Here is a 14805-nt window from a genome sequence, read left to right as displayed (position 1 = left end):
AACTCCTCCCCTCTTCCTGCTTTGACTCTGCTTTAGCTCCATTTCCACTCTAAACTTTTCCCTCCTTGCCCTCTCACTTGTACGTTTTTGTTCTCTTTTTCTCAGAGCTCCTTCTAAATATTTAATCAAGATGTCAGACCTGGGCTTGTCGGAAACGTTAGCTTACTAGTCAGGAGCTTCCGTACTAGTAAGTTATCCCTCACATGACTTACAGGCTGTGTTTTGTCTGAGGGTGGTTTCTTCAAATCCCCTTCTTTCTTATCAAATTTATTCAGCATGGGTTATTTCATCCTCCAAAACAACTTATCCACAGCATCCCTTTCTGTCATATTTGTCCTTTTTCACCTTGGCTTGAGAAGTTATCATCATCCCTTTCTAAACAGCATGAAAATCTCTACACTACATTGTGTACACAAATGATGCAGGGAGGTAGGCTAACACAAAGCACTCCATCAATATGGGCAGATGGAGAGGCAACTATGGGGAATTTTCCCACAGTTTTATATGAGAAAGATTAAGTAGCACTATTCTAGATGAGAGGCAAGAAAACTAACAGAGGAAGAAGTAGTATTGCAAGGGCACATATAGATCCCTCTTGAGTTCTTACCTAGGAAATCTTGTTCTGTTACTAAGAAACAAACAATCCTCTGATGCTAGTCATTGACTATTGTATTCATGTAGACTGTATTCTAAAGTCAAATACCCACAAAGCAAGACTTGTCCCCATTCTGCCTACTTCTCTCCATCCCTATCACCAGCACCCTAGTACAAGCTACCACCATCTCTCGCTGGTGGTGCAATAGCTTTTCAATGGTCTCCAGGCTTCCACTCTTGCTTCTTTATGGTTAATTCTCCTCTCAGCAGCCAGAGTATCTTTTAAATCTGTTTATCAGATCATGTCACTCTCTTATGTAAAACCCTCCAATTATAACCCATAGCAATTGGAATAAAATCTGCACTCCTTATCCTGACTTGCAAACCCCAACGGCATCTTGCAGACTCTGCCTACCTCTTATTGCACTCTCCTCCTTGCCTGCTCCAGTCTCCCTGACCTTCTTCCAGTGCCCGGAATGTGCCAGGCTGGTTCCGGCCCCAGGGTTTTTGTGCTCACTATTCCTGCTGACTATACTTGTTTCTCCCCACATCTTTGCTTCGTCGGTGCCCCTTGTCATTCAGATCTAGGTTTGAAAGTCCCCTCCTCCAAAAGACCTTCCTTAACCTAAAGGGCAGCTACTCCATTGCTTCCTAACATAGCAATCTCCACATAGTGTTGATACTGCAGTGGTTTATTTTTTATTTACTTGTTTTATAGTTTTTTATTGCCTGTCTTCCCTACTGAAAATGTAAGCTCCATCAGATTAGAGAACGTGCCCATCTTACTCACCAGTGTACCCCCTATATCTAGAAGAACATCTGGTGCACAGTAGGACTCAGAAGCATTTGATGAACAAATAAATTAGTCAACCAATTTATTAATGAACTTTTGCTTTACCTTTATGATAATTATAATGGATAAAATTTTTCAATTTCTACTTTTCAATTTAAAAACTTACATTTGGAAGCAAAAATCTTTTCTTATAATTACATATGACTTTAAAAAGTATGTTTACCAATGTCAAGGTGGGTAAATTCCTTGATTCTTTTTTGTGGAGGTGACCTCAAAAAGTTCTAGAAAGAACTCACTGAAACTACAAACTCTTGCATAAACATATCATTAAAAAACTAGTGAGGCCTGTAATCTGTACTTTTAGGAAGCCTTGACCCTTAATGGGAGCTGTGACCAACCTTCGTTTAGGAGAATTTCTGATAGCATGATATCAATTAACGGACACAAAATTCTGCCTCTATAATGTTGTAGTATCTGCCCCTGTTGAATAATTTCATATAGTGTAAGGTCAGGGCATATTAACTCCAGAGAGTCAAGACTTCTTTGAAGATAAAGAACAAGTTGAATGACCGGGTTGAATGTTTCCTCACCAATAAAATATTTAATTAAAAAAAACTCACTGGAAAGTTAGTAGGCATTTTCCTTAAAGAATATACCCTATCTTTCAATAGGGTTGGAAAACACTGGGGCTGAGTGAGCCATATGTCACCCCAACCAATTAGAGTCACAGTCAAGTGACTTTCCTGACTGTTAACTAAAAAGAAGTCTCTGGAGGAAAGGAGTAAGTCACTCCTTGAGGAGACCTTATTCAAATGTGGATGAATGGCAAGAGCTGTGCAAGAGCCTACGAGCACAGAGACTCATGCAAGCTGGACAAAGCTCATGCTTTCAAGAAAGTCAGTAGACCAGGAGCAAGAGTACTGGAGGTGAGCTCAAGCCCTGGCTGCCCATGATCACAGGAACCTCAAAGGGAAGCATCAGGTCACCGATGTTGACAAGACCGTCATAAACAGGGCAGTAAAAACATAAATATAAAAGCTGAAATATTGATAAACAGAAATACCGAGAGTATTTATTTCCCAAACATGTCATCAAAAATTCCAACCAATACACGTGTTAGGAGGTAAACCATGTACAACCTTCACAATTACTGTGTCCTTTGTTCCAAATCCACTTCATCACATTTGATCATATTGACATTTCTTGGTTTAACTAAAATTATTTTTGTCTTTGAACTTATACATACCTATCAGCATATGCTGAAATGTTTGTTGCCCTCCTTAATTCCCTTCATTCATTAGTATTCTCCATTTTCTTGTTCTGTGTTTTACATAATGACATTGAAAACCACTCCTGGTCAATCACCAATATTTACCCAAACTGAAAATATTATTCACAGGTGTCTTCCAAATCAAAGCAACCAATGTGTGTGGTAATTGGTTTTAAGATGTAAATAAGACAGAAAGGCCATGGCCAGAGGAGAATAAATAGCTCACCAAATCCCGCTATGCATGGTATGTACCTTCCATTTATTGAGTAATAGACTTTCTGTTTCTTCTTCTTTCTTCAGTGCTCAAACGAGCTTTCTAAGCAGAGAGAGACTACCAAACATGATAATCAGGCCTTATGTTGAAAGAATAACCTAAATCCTTGTTATTCTTCTGGCAGATTTTAGCAAGGGACTCAGTAATAATTACCAACTTTGGAAAGCATGCCACAGGGGGATGAGTCTAGATTGCTTTATTAAAATAATCCAATCTTCTTTCTCAAAGTACTCACATCACTCTATTACAAGAGGAAAGAATCTGAGAAAAGTGGTAAAGGAAGGGAAGGAAATTTACATTTACCTAGGCTTATTAGGCTCCGTTAGTAAGATAACAATAAGCCCTGATTTGCCTGGCACAGTTTTGTTCTATGCCTGTTGTCCCAGAGTAATTATTAATAGCAGGGTCCCCTTTCAGTCTCCAAAATGTTGCAATTTAGACAATGAATTAAATGGTTACCCTGTGTGTTAGGTAACAAGCACTATGCTCATGATGGATCCATACATCGACAGAGAGAGAGATTCTCTCTACTCCATCCTGCTCTGTTCCCCAGAGGCTGACCTGTATCAACTGTATTAATGTGTTCCTTCTGAGTGAATTTGGCCAATCAGAGGCACTAGGAGGAAATCGGAAGGTGGGAATAAAAAGAAGTCGGGATATTTATTCCCTGATCTCCCTCTCCACCTGGCCATGGTCTAGCTGCATCCCTCAGCCAAAGGCTACAGCTCCAGATGGCTCTCTCCTATAAGCAAGCACTATATATGGCTCTTGTAAAATCTTCACTACCCTTGCTCCTTCAGACCTAGGCACAGCAATGGTTCTCCACTGTTGCTAGCCCCAGGATGCTTCATAATTCCTTGTAGATGTTCTTTAACTTGCCCATACCCTCATAAAATAGTCTCTCCCCTCAATTTCCCATTTGAGTGTGCCCTATGTTTCCTGCTAGGAAGCTGACTGAGAATTTTTTTTCTCCTCATCTACACAGAAGCCCTATGCAGTAGAAAGCATATGCTTTTTCTTGTGAAAAAGTTAAGGCTCAGAGAAGCTACTTTATTTTTCCAGCTAGTACGTAATGGAAGAGATTCAAATCTGGGTGCCTTTGACTCTGAAACCTATGGGCTATCCCCCTATAGCAAGTTAGTCAACCTATAGACTCCCTTCCCATGTTAGATGATGAAGGAGGCAATAAGCTCTCTAAAATTCCAATGATACATGAACATATATTCATTCAACAAACACTTTCTGAGCAAGTGACCAGTATGAATTAAATACTGTGCTTATTTGGGAAAGCACTAGAAGACGACAAAACACAGACCATAAAAAACAAAACGACCTTGAAATGTTAACTGATATCAGTTTTAAAAAGTGACAATACAGCAGCCAAGAGCATCTTTAGAAGGATGTGCTTGAAAGCAATAATCCAGTTCTGCAATACTTATTGACTACATTCTGATAATTGAAATCCTGATTGTTAGCTGTGTCTTAACAAGGAAATCTGTCTGCAATCTCAAAGCCAGTTTCTCAATAAGACTGTCAGATGATAAGCTGGATAAGAACAGGACCTAGCATGCTCTTTCTAGTGTGGGCTCCCTCCATACAAGGATGACTGTCTCTTGATGAGTGCCAAAGTCTTAAAGTTAAAAGAAGACAAATCCATTTATTTAATTTGAACACCACACACTAAGCTCAAATATCACTTACTTTCTATCATGTCTTTTGCCTGCTGGGCCCGAATCAATGACCTATGACTCTTTGCTTCCTTAAATACACTTCCCACTTCTGTTGGGAAACTTCGGGTTTGAGAAATCTACAGATTAGTTTGAACTAAGGAGAGGAGGACATGCTAAATCAGAGCAGAAGCAGAAATCTAAGATATTGTGGTAATTGGAAAAAATGAGAACCACATTACCAAGACACATACTACAGTACATTGAATAATAGGATAGAACAAACTTATTGAAAAGGTTGAGTTAACCATAAGATGTGCAAAGGAACTTACAGCATATAATGAACCATTAGTGTTATTAATTGCATTAGTGTTATTAAAAAGTTTGCATTTCTTTTTATCAAGTTTCTAAATAATGAGTTTTGCCTACATTGAAAACATCAGATCCCAGAGCATCCATCAGCTCATTTGCTCTACATTTCTGAGACATCCTTTTACACATGGTGCTCTGTCAAAGTAAGCAGGGGTCCCTATCCAAGATGCCAGGGAGAACCAGGTCATAATGAGTCCATTTGTACAAAGAGCCACATCAGTTTCCAAAAATGGAGTCTTTAAATGTCTTGACAAAAGAGTTAAACTAAGATTCTCTTAACTCACTTATTTGACACCAAGTTAACTATGCATATATTTGTACCATTTGAGGAAAAAAAGTGACACAGTCCAATGGTTCTGATTTAAAAGTTGTAGAGAAGCGAAATTTCATTTATTTTAAATCTGACCCACAGGCTTATTTCCAGAAAGAAATAATTTTCAGAAGGTATCAGCAGAGAGGTAGCTGTATCGACAATAACGATACTAGCTCATATTGAACACTTACTATGGACCAGCACTCCACCAGAGAGAGATACAGATATCATCACATTCTCCTCAAAAATCTCATCAAGGCTATTATCCCTATTTCACAAATGAGAAAATGGATGGTCAGTGCAGCTATTTCATTTGCCCAAGATCACTATGCTCCTAAGTAGCAATGCTGGTATTTAAACCCATTTCTCTCTGATTCTATGTCCATGCATGAGGGAGAGAAACACCCAGAGACATAAATTTGACAGAAGGAAGAACCATGTTTCTATAATTTGAAAAATGAGGCTAAAATGATGTTTCAATATAACATTTTTCCCAACCAAATGTCTTCACGTTGACTTTTCATAAGTTAAATATCAAATGGTAAAAAATGAATAACTAGATGTAAAACTAGTCTTCCTTGATAGTAAAAGATTTGATGAAATTTGGATTTCCTGTCTCCCCATTTTAACATTCCTCTTCCTTGGAGTCCCCTTTCTTCTTGGTTTTCCCCTAGCTACACAAATGCCTCACTCAGTTTTCTTAACTCACTTGGCAGTGTCCAATCCTCTAAAATCCAGACCTAGACTTAAGATCTCAACGCTCTCCCACCCAGCCCCACCTCATCGTAGTTTACCTGCATGATACCCTCAGAACCTGAGCACTGATGGATCACATACTATGAAATCTACTTATAGAAACAGTAGGGTGAGAGATGACTTTAACATATAGAATAGCTTTAAATCAAAGGGGAGAGGGGGTTGAGACTGAGAGACCTTTATTTAGCAGTTCCCGAACCATATCATATTGACGTGATATGGTTGACATATTACTTTGTCTTCATAGAAAACCTCTCTTGCCGAACAGTGCAACATCTTGCTTGCTTCTTTTCTTTAAAACAACTTCTTATAGGCAGCAAAATTAGCATAATTTACCGTAATGTGTAGGTCAGAATAAAAGGCAGCATTCTTGGCCACAAGTACAATAATGATGTGAATGACATCAGTTCAGGTTTATCATAAAATTAAGCTGATTTGAAGGAACCTAGATTTGAGTTGTGTGTGGCATTCCTAACATAGCATTTTTAACATTATTCTCTTTTCTTCCTTGACTTAACAAGCTAGCACTAAAAGCAGGTGAAATAATACCTTTGTATTACTGGCACATTCATGGGGCTAACTTTTTTGGTTTTTCCCTTACTTATCAGATCAGGAATCCAATTCTCATGTGAGCAATTGCACAAAGAAACTATAGCTTTTCTATGTGCAGATGGCCATCTATTCTGCCAGACCTCTCTACTGGTCCTACAACATGACCAGGTACTTTCCGTTATTCCCAAAAGTCATATCCAAGTGTAAAAATACACCTGATATTTTCTACATTATTTGCACGCAAATCGCTTATACCTAAACAGACTATGATTCTGAAGAGCACAAATCTAATTTAAATTTTCCTGACCTACTACAGTGAAATGATAACTGCTTTATGAATTTTGACAGCAGTACAGAATTATCATTAGATGTAAGTAGAAAACACCAAACACTTGAGGAATGGAACATATACTAAATGCAAACTAGAAGCAGGAAGCTCGTAGGTATAAAATAGCAGACATATTCACTAAACTTAAGGTCACACCTAACAAGGAGCTTTAGAAATATCTAACAAATACTTAATCAAAAACTGGTTCTTTTTGATTGGGATGGGAGAGGGTAAAGGGTATATTATTTATTTTAAGAAACCAGGAATGCTTCTCTACTTCAAACATACCTAATTAGAAAATAACTCCTTTAGCTTAGGCTATTATAAGCTGTTAATAGCAAAAAGGCAAGATAAAAGAACCCCAAAGAGAGTTATCAGTTTATTAAACCTTTGTGTGAGTGAGTTTAAGGGAACATTACCAAAGCACAGGTTTTGAAGGGAACAGGCAGAAACAGCCCCTGAGAGAGGAGCCAGGGCCCCTGGCAAGAGAGGGAAGGGACTAGAGAGAAGGCTAAGGAACCAGAAGATAAAGTTCCCCTGCTTCCAATTCCACCTAGAATCAGCCCCAAATACACATATTGCAGTTAGACAAAGCAACACAGTGAATTTGAACCATTTAAAACTCATATTCTAGATTACCTACACTCCAAATCAAGCCCACTTATTGCTTTTGTTGGAAGATATTTAAACAATTAACACAGCGAATACGTCCCAGAGAAGATTCTAAATGTCACGGAGGGAGCAAAATTAATAGCTTTAAAAGAGTCAGGCAAAGTAGTTCCAGAGAAATATGAGACATTGCATGTTGGAGGAAATGATTTGGAATTTTCTTCTCTCAGTGACAAAAGTAGGTTTTAGAAAGTAATTAATGATTAGGTCTGGTTTGTTCTTTAAAGTAAAGCTTCTTCAAACACATACAGTCTCTTCCTGCAGGTGCAGATCTGTGAGTACGCTGGGTTGTTAGTAAGACAATAATGAAGCTCTGAACACCTAGGATCTCTAGTGCTTAGTACCAGGAGGCCAGATTCTCTCTTTTATTTCAAGCAACAGTCTCTTCTTCCAACATACATACCACCTTGAAACATACTGAAGGGATAAGATTAAGAATTAATAAAATCAGAGTATGGCCTGAGAGAAAACAGTCAAGAAAGCAGAAAGACTACACCTAACCTTTAGCATCCCTCTGTCACATATCAAAGGTCAAATTTCAAAGCCAGGATACCAGTCAAATGTCTTCCTGAAAACAAGCTGTGGTGTGAGCAAACATACACACACTATCGTGGTGATCACAGCTGAAGGCAAGGGTGCCTAGAAGGCAGAAATAAGAAATCAACAAGCCCAGAAATGGCCTGATCGGTAGAAAACTGCTTCCTGAAAACTCAAACCTCTTAGCCTCACCCGAGGCACTTCACCATTACTAATCCAACGCATCTTTTCAGCTCATTTCCCAGGGATCTCCTTCACATATCCTGTGCACCAAGCTAAATTATTCACTGTTTTGTAAGTATGATCCAGTTCTTTCATATCTCTGCCTGAAATGCTGTTCCCCACCAAATTTCTACTTCCAAATCCTACCTGAACTTTTAAGATGCAACTCACATGCCATCTCTACAAATATGAATCACACCAGAATAAGCTCTCCTAGTCTGAATTCTTATGATAATCATCATTTTCTAACATATTGCTTCTACTTCTTTGGAATATTGTATATTTCTTATCACCTCTATTAATCTTTAAATTCCTTGGGAGTAGATTTTTCATAGTAAGTATCACAGTGTCTTGTAACACAATATGTGTCCATAAATATTTGTTAAATGAATGAATGACAAGTTAAGATGGTCTATATAAAAGAAAATAGATTAAGGAGCCAGGAAAAAACAAGTTGTCATTTTTTTTTTTTTTAATTAAAAGAGCTTTAAGGATTTAGCGAATACAAATGGCAAACACAGAAATGATCTTCGCAGTTGTAGCCTTACTGGAAGAATGTAAGCTGTATTGATACGTTTTCTTTCTGCCAACCACTATAGTACTGCTGTCATCTGACCCATTTGTGTCCTCGGTTACAATGACAAATATCACAGAATACTAGATCTTGGGAAACTTTGGAGACATAGCCCCACTCCTTTCTGCTGGGACACGGGATCTGTAGCTGAATGAGGGCTAGAGCCCAGATTTCTTGAATTGAAATCAAGGGCTCTTTTTGCTCAAACAAGCTGCCTCATGGTAAATCTATCTTCTCTGATGTCTGAAAATATTCAACATCACATCCTAATGATTTGAACTATAAAACTGTTAGTAGTGTGTGCGTTCTTTTAAATAGCATATTTTGTGCTATATTTCTGAAGAGGCATCATTTACCCTTTATAAAATGCTACAATGATTTCTTCTGACTAGTGGTCAATACTTCTATTTATTCGTGCCCAGAGTTTAGTCAGTGGGAACTCATTTCCATTAAGCACTGGGGGCATGAGATTATGTTTCAATTTTGTATCCGTATGTTGATCCCACTGATGCTTATTTTAAGTGATGATTTTTTTCCCCAATGATTTAAGAGTAGGAGAGGAAAGTCTTGCCTCTTATTTTTATTATCTTTATACGGGTCAAAGAAATTTGGTAAAGTGAAAGTAATCTCTTGTAAGCATTCCAGAGACTTTATTAAACATTAAAATGTAATCATTGAATCATTTTGTTAGCACTGTAAAGAATTTCCAGAGGAGTGTAACTCTAAATCCAGTTGTACATCAGAAGACTTTAGGATGCCTTTTAAAAACACAGATTCTTCATCCCGGCCCAAGACCTATAAAGTCAGAATGCATCTCCTAAGTACAGCCCTGGGAATCTGATCCCAAGGAGCTTCTGATGCATAGTTAGGTCAGGGAATTACTACTCCACAGGCTTGCACCTCTTACAGAAGTCTGAATTTTCCTTCCTACCTGTGCATATCCACTCAGATTTTGCTCTTGTTGCACCAGCCACCCTGGCTGGGAGCTCTGCATTCTCACATGCTCACTCAAAGTATCCGAGGGGATTTTTATGTCCCTGTGTTTGGTTTCAGCCTTAGACTCTGACCTCCGCCTCTCCCCTGGACCCTGAACCACCACACTCTATCCTGGTTACCTGCTCTGACCCTTGCTTGTCCTTTCAACAAGGTAAGCTCACCCAAGTATACTGCTGAAGGTGATTATAATCATGTCTGCCCCCAGAACTCATCCAGCCCACCCTTCTGCTGGCTTGCTCACCCATCACTTCTACTCTTCTCCTCCCTCTTCTTTCCTCTCCTGCCTCTCTCCTTTGGCTCCTAATAACTGTTCCCAGGATTCCTCCTGGTTTCAGATCTCAACTTTCAGATTTCTAGAAAAGAGGCACAGCCTCTGCCAGTCTCACTGCGATGAACGGGGCACTTAGGAGCTGGACAAGATCTCCCAGTAGTAGAGGGTGAATGAGCAAAAATGGATGGAGTGGACCAAACAAGCGATGTCTCCAAAACATCTAGGACCCAGCCTGACATGGTGCTGATGTTTCTCAAGGATCTCGACCTCCCTGTAGTAATGATCACAAATGTCTTAATATAGTAAAATAATTAAGATTGCATGTTTCCATACATCTTATATTATGAAATCAAAATCCTTAGACATGTCTGTGAATACTGAGGAAATGCCTCAGCTAATGTAATTGCCTTCCACAAGCCACATTCCTCTCAGAAGTCCTGTGACGTTACTCTCCAGTCATGGAAAATCATGGTCCACTGACCCAGTGGAGGTGAGGACCGTGGTACTATCCCACCTCATGGGCTTTCCCCACTTGGAATAGTTTTATCAGATTATATATTAAAGTGTAAATCATACATATATATTATAATAAATAAATGGTCCCTTCGATCTCTGGGAAGTTAAAGTAATCCCCATTACTGGTAAAATTATCTCAAAATCACTTAACTTTCACAGAAAAAAACATAAATCAATTCCAGTTGGAATTTGATATTTCTGCATCATATATCACCTTGATCAGAAAATAAGTCCTTATTCACAGAAGGTGGTGATATGGTAGGAATATCTCAAATTTAAAAGTAAAAGGGCTGTGTTATTATTATTACAGCTCTGAAACTAAATGACTTGAAAAGGCCACTTAATTGTCCCACAAATATCTATTTATCTAATTACCTAATATGTGATATAGTAAAAAATATATATATTTTTTTCATCCCCAGTTTCTGGCACAAAGCTGCTAATGTCATATGATAAATTAATATTTGATTTTTGTCCCAGGTTCCTGGCATAGAGCATCCAGGACCCTTGGAATTTCCTGAATGCTAGAGATGATAGGAGTGTCTTCTGTTATTCGTAACAAGTTCTATCATACCTGAGTTTATGTTAATGAGGTGACTTTCAGAGGATGGAGGCTGGTTGCCAGAGGAACCAACCATGTGCCTGTGATTGGAGTGTTGGAACTTCCACCCACCTCCCAGACCTCCCAGGAGGGGAGAGGGGCTGGAGATTGAGTTCAATCACCAATGGCCAATGACTTAATCAATCATGCCTACATAATGGAGCCTCCATAAACACTCTGAACAAAGGGATTCAGAAAGCTACCAGGTTGGTAAACACATGGAGGTTGTGGGAGAGGGCACTGCTCTGCACCCCTCCCTATACCTTGCCTAGGCTTCTCTTCCATTGGCAGTTCCTGAGTTGTATTCTTTTCAGTAAACCAGTAATAGTAAGTGAAGTACTTTCCTAAGTTTTGTGAGCCATTCTAGCAAATTGTCAAACCTGAGGAGGGAGTTTTGGCAACTCTTGATTTATAGCTTGTTGATCAGAAGTACAGCTGACAACCTGGGGCTTGCGACTCGAATCTGAAGTGGACGTGAGTCCTGGAGGACTGAGCACTTAACTTGTGGAGTCTGCACTAACTCCAGATAGTTAGTGTCAGAATTGCAATGTGTGGAAAACCCACACATCTGGCATCAGAAGTATTGAGAGTATAGAAAAAGAGTTTTCCGGGGCCGGCCCCGTGGCTTAGAGGTTAAGTAAACACGCTCCGCTACTGGCGGCCCGGGGTTCGGATCCTGGGCGCGAATGACGCACCGCTTGTCCGGCCACGCTGAGGTGGCATCCACATACAGCAACTAGAAGGATGTGCAACTATGACATACAACTATCTACTTGGGCTTTGGGGGAAAAAAAAGGAGGAGGATTGGCAATAGATGTTAGCTCAGAGCCTGTCTTCCTCAGCAAAAAGAGGAGGATTAGCGTGGATGTTAGCTCAGGGCTGATCTTCCTCACAAATATATATATATATATATAAAAAAAAAAAAGAAAAAGAGTTTTCATTTTACGGTATAAATGGACTAGAGAGGGGCAGCAAACTCTATGAGATAAACACTATACTGGACATTAGGACCATCTCTGCTACTAACCAGCTGTGTGATTTTGAGCAACTCACTTTACCTCTCTGAACCTCAGTCTGATTATCTGTAAAACAAGGGACTGAACTACATGTTCTCTTAAGGCTGTCCCAGTTGAAGTATTCAGGTTTCTGATAGATTCAGATCACGATGATCCTTTCCCCGAACTAACATTCTGTTAGTAGAAATTTCCCTCCTGGATTCTGTGGGAGCTGTTTTAGCATTTCTTTGCTTATGAAAGATGCTGATGGCAGGTATTTTCGATTGCAGCTACCTCATTAGCAGTGGCTGCTCCAGGTGTTACCTTCGTATCAATAACCCTTACAATGATCTCTTGTATCGTGTGATTTCCCTCCTTTGATTATTGCGTGATAATTCTACAATTTTCCTCAGTCTCTATTGAGTCTCTTGACAAAGTATTTCACTTTTTTTTTTGTGAGGAAGATCGGCCCTGAGCTAACATCTGCCAATCCTCCTCTTTTTTTTTTTTTTTTTTTGCTGAGGAAGACTGGCCCTGGGCTAACATCCATGCCCATCTTCCTCTACTTTACATGGGACACCACCACAGCATGGCTTAACAAGTGGTGAGTCGGTGCGTGCCCAGGATCCGAACTGGTGAACCCCAGGCTGCCGCAGTGGAGCATGCACTTAACCGCTTGCGCCACCGGGCCGGCCCCAGTACTTCACTTTTTGAAACATACCTACACCATCTTCCTAATTCTATCAGGAACATATTTTTGTTTTTGTATTGTTTATAAATGCTTTCCTGTCATCAAATGAGTTTTACTTAAGCATCTGTGTATACTACCCAGCATTTACTCTTGAATCATTTGGGGAAATAATTTATAAGGCATGAGATTTGTTTCGCTCAGTGCAATCTGCAATCTTAGATTATATTTGGAGGAACAGACCCCCTATCTTTGTCATTTTAGCTGTGGCTGACTATTCATCTCATGTCACAGCCCATGTATTTCCCACACTCTAGGCTTTCTGCACATGCTACTCCCTCCGTCTGAAATAAACTCTCCCTCTCCCTCCTTCGCCATGAGCTCATCTTACCACGTTTAAGGCGTCTGCACATCCCCGCTGCCTGTCATAGCATTTTATGCATGAAATATTTGAAATGAACTTAACTTCTTTTGTACAATTACCAACATAGGCAAACCCACAAATGGCACTGAATGAAAGGTGTCTGATGCTGGTGGGGATAACCATACCATGAAGGAATACAACTCCATATCTGAAAAAAATAATAGATTTTCAAACAGCTGATTTAGCTTAAACCTTAATGAAGAGATTGTAACAAGTAGACCTGTGTGATTGTGTCCACCAAGAAACAATCCCTCACCCAATTCAGACACAGCTGATCAAATACATATTTATTCTTAACCAGAAGACTTTCAACTCACACCAAAAATAATAACAAGAATTAATTGATGACAAATAAAAATTAGAGAAAAAATTGAAAATAAGATTTTAACTAATAACAATTCTTCTGTGACTGGAGTGTCCCTTACTTTACCTGACAATCGTTTGTCAATTAAACATATTACATTGATTAAGATAAAATTCTGGCCAATCTGTGAGATACACAGACAAATAAAATATAGGTTCTATTTCATAAAGATTTCTAGTACCTCAGGACCTTGAGAATATATTTGTCTAGTCTATAAAGTTGAATATTGTAGTGAATTACATTTAAATGTAAATATTTCTTAAAGTGTTAGGAGACACTGAGATATCATGGTGAGTTGAGTAAAGCAAAGATAAATCTAGAAAGGTGAACCAAAAGGAAGAAAGGAGAGAACTGTGAGAATAAAATGGATGTAATACTACAGCCCCAAGCAGCTCTGCCATGGGTCCACCCTAAATAAACAAAATGACAACAAAAAGAGAAAATTATTTATTATGAGTAGTTCATGTGCAGACCACAAACCTGGAGGCAGTGGTGAGGAGCTGCAAAGGGCAGAAGCAGCAGCCTGTACAAAGTGACCCACTTCCCAGGAGAAGGCCTCAAGGGACCTGTGAGAGTCTCTGATTTGGCCGAGAACAGTGGGCTGAGAGCAGTAGGAGATGGTAATCCAGGGGAGGTGGATGTTCCTGAACACTAGCAGTGCTGCCCGCTGGTGCGAGCAGCTCCAATGCAGGGTTGAGTAAGCAACAACCAGAGGATGTAAAGATGCAACTGGAGAAAAACTGCACTGAAATGCAGAGACTATGTATGAGAAACTCCCACAGACTCACAGAGATATTCTGGAATTGGGGAGGGTAGCTCAGAGGGGCAAAAGGCAAAGTCTGAGGTCCTAAGCAGAATACAGAAAAAGGAAAAGTTTCTCTACTGAGGGAGTGAAATATGAACTTATATGCTGGCAATCAGACCAAGCACCAAAGTGGTAGGGTTTATTGAGGTTTTGGACTAACTGCCAACTTAACCTTCTTCTGCACCCATGACCTGGAGAGTCCAGCAGACACTTGGGCTGCTAAA

This window comes from Diceros bicornis, chromosome 3 (assembly GCF_020826845.1).
Source record: "Diceros bicornis minor isolate mBicDic1 chromosome 3, mDicBic1.mat.cur, whole genome shotgun sequence".
In the NCBI taxonomy this organism is placed as follows: Eukaryota; Metazoa; Chordata; class Mammalia; order Perissodactyla; family Rhinocerotidae; genus Diceros; species Diceros bicornis.
The sequence above is the reverse complement of the archived record's forward strand: the minus strand, read 5'-3'. Positions refer to the sequence as shown.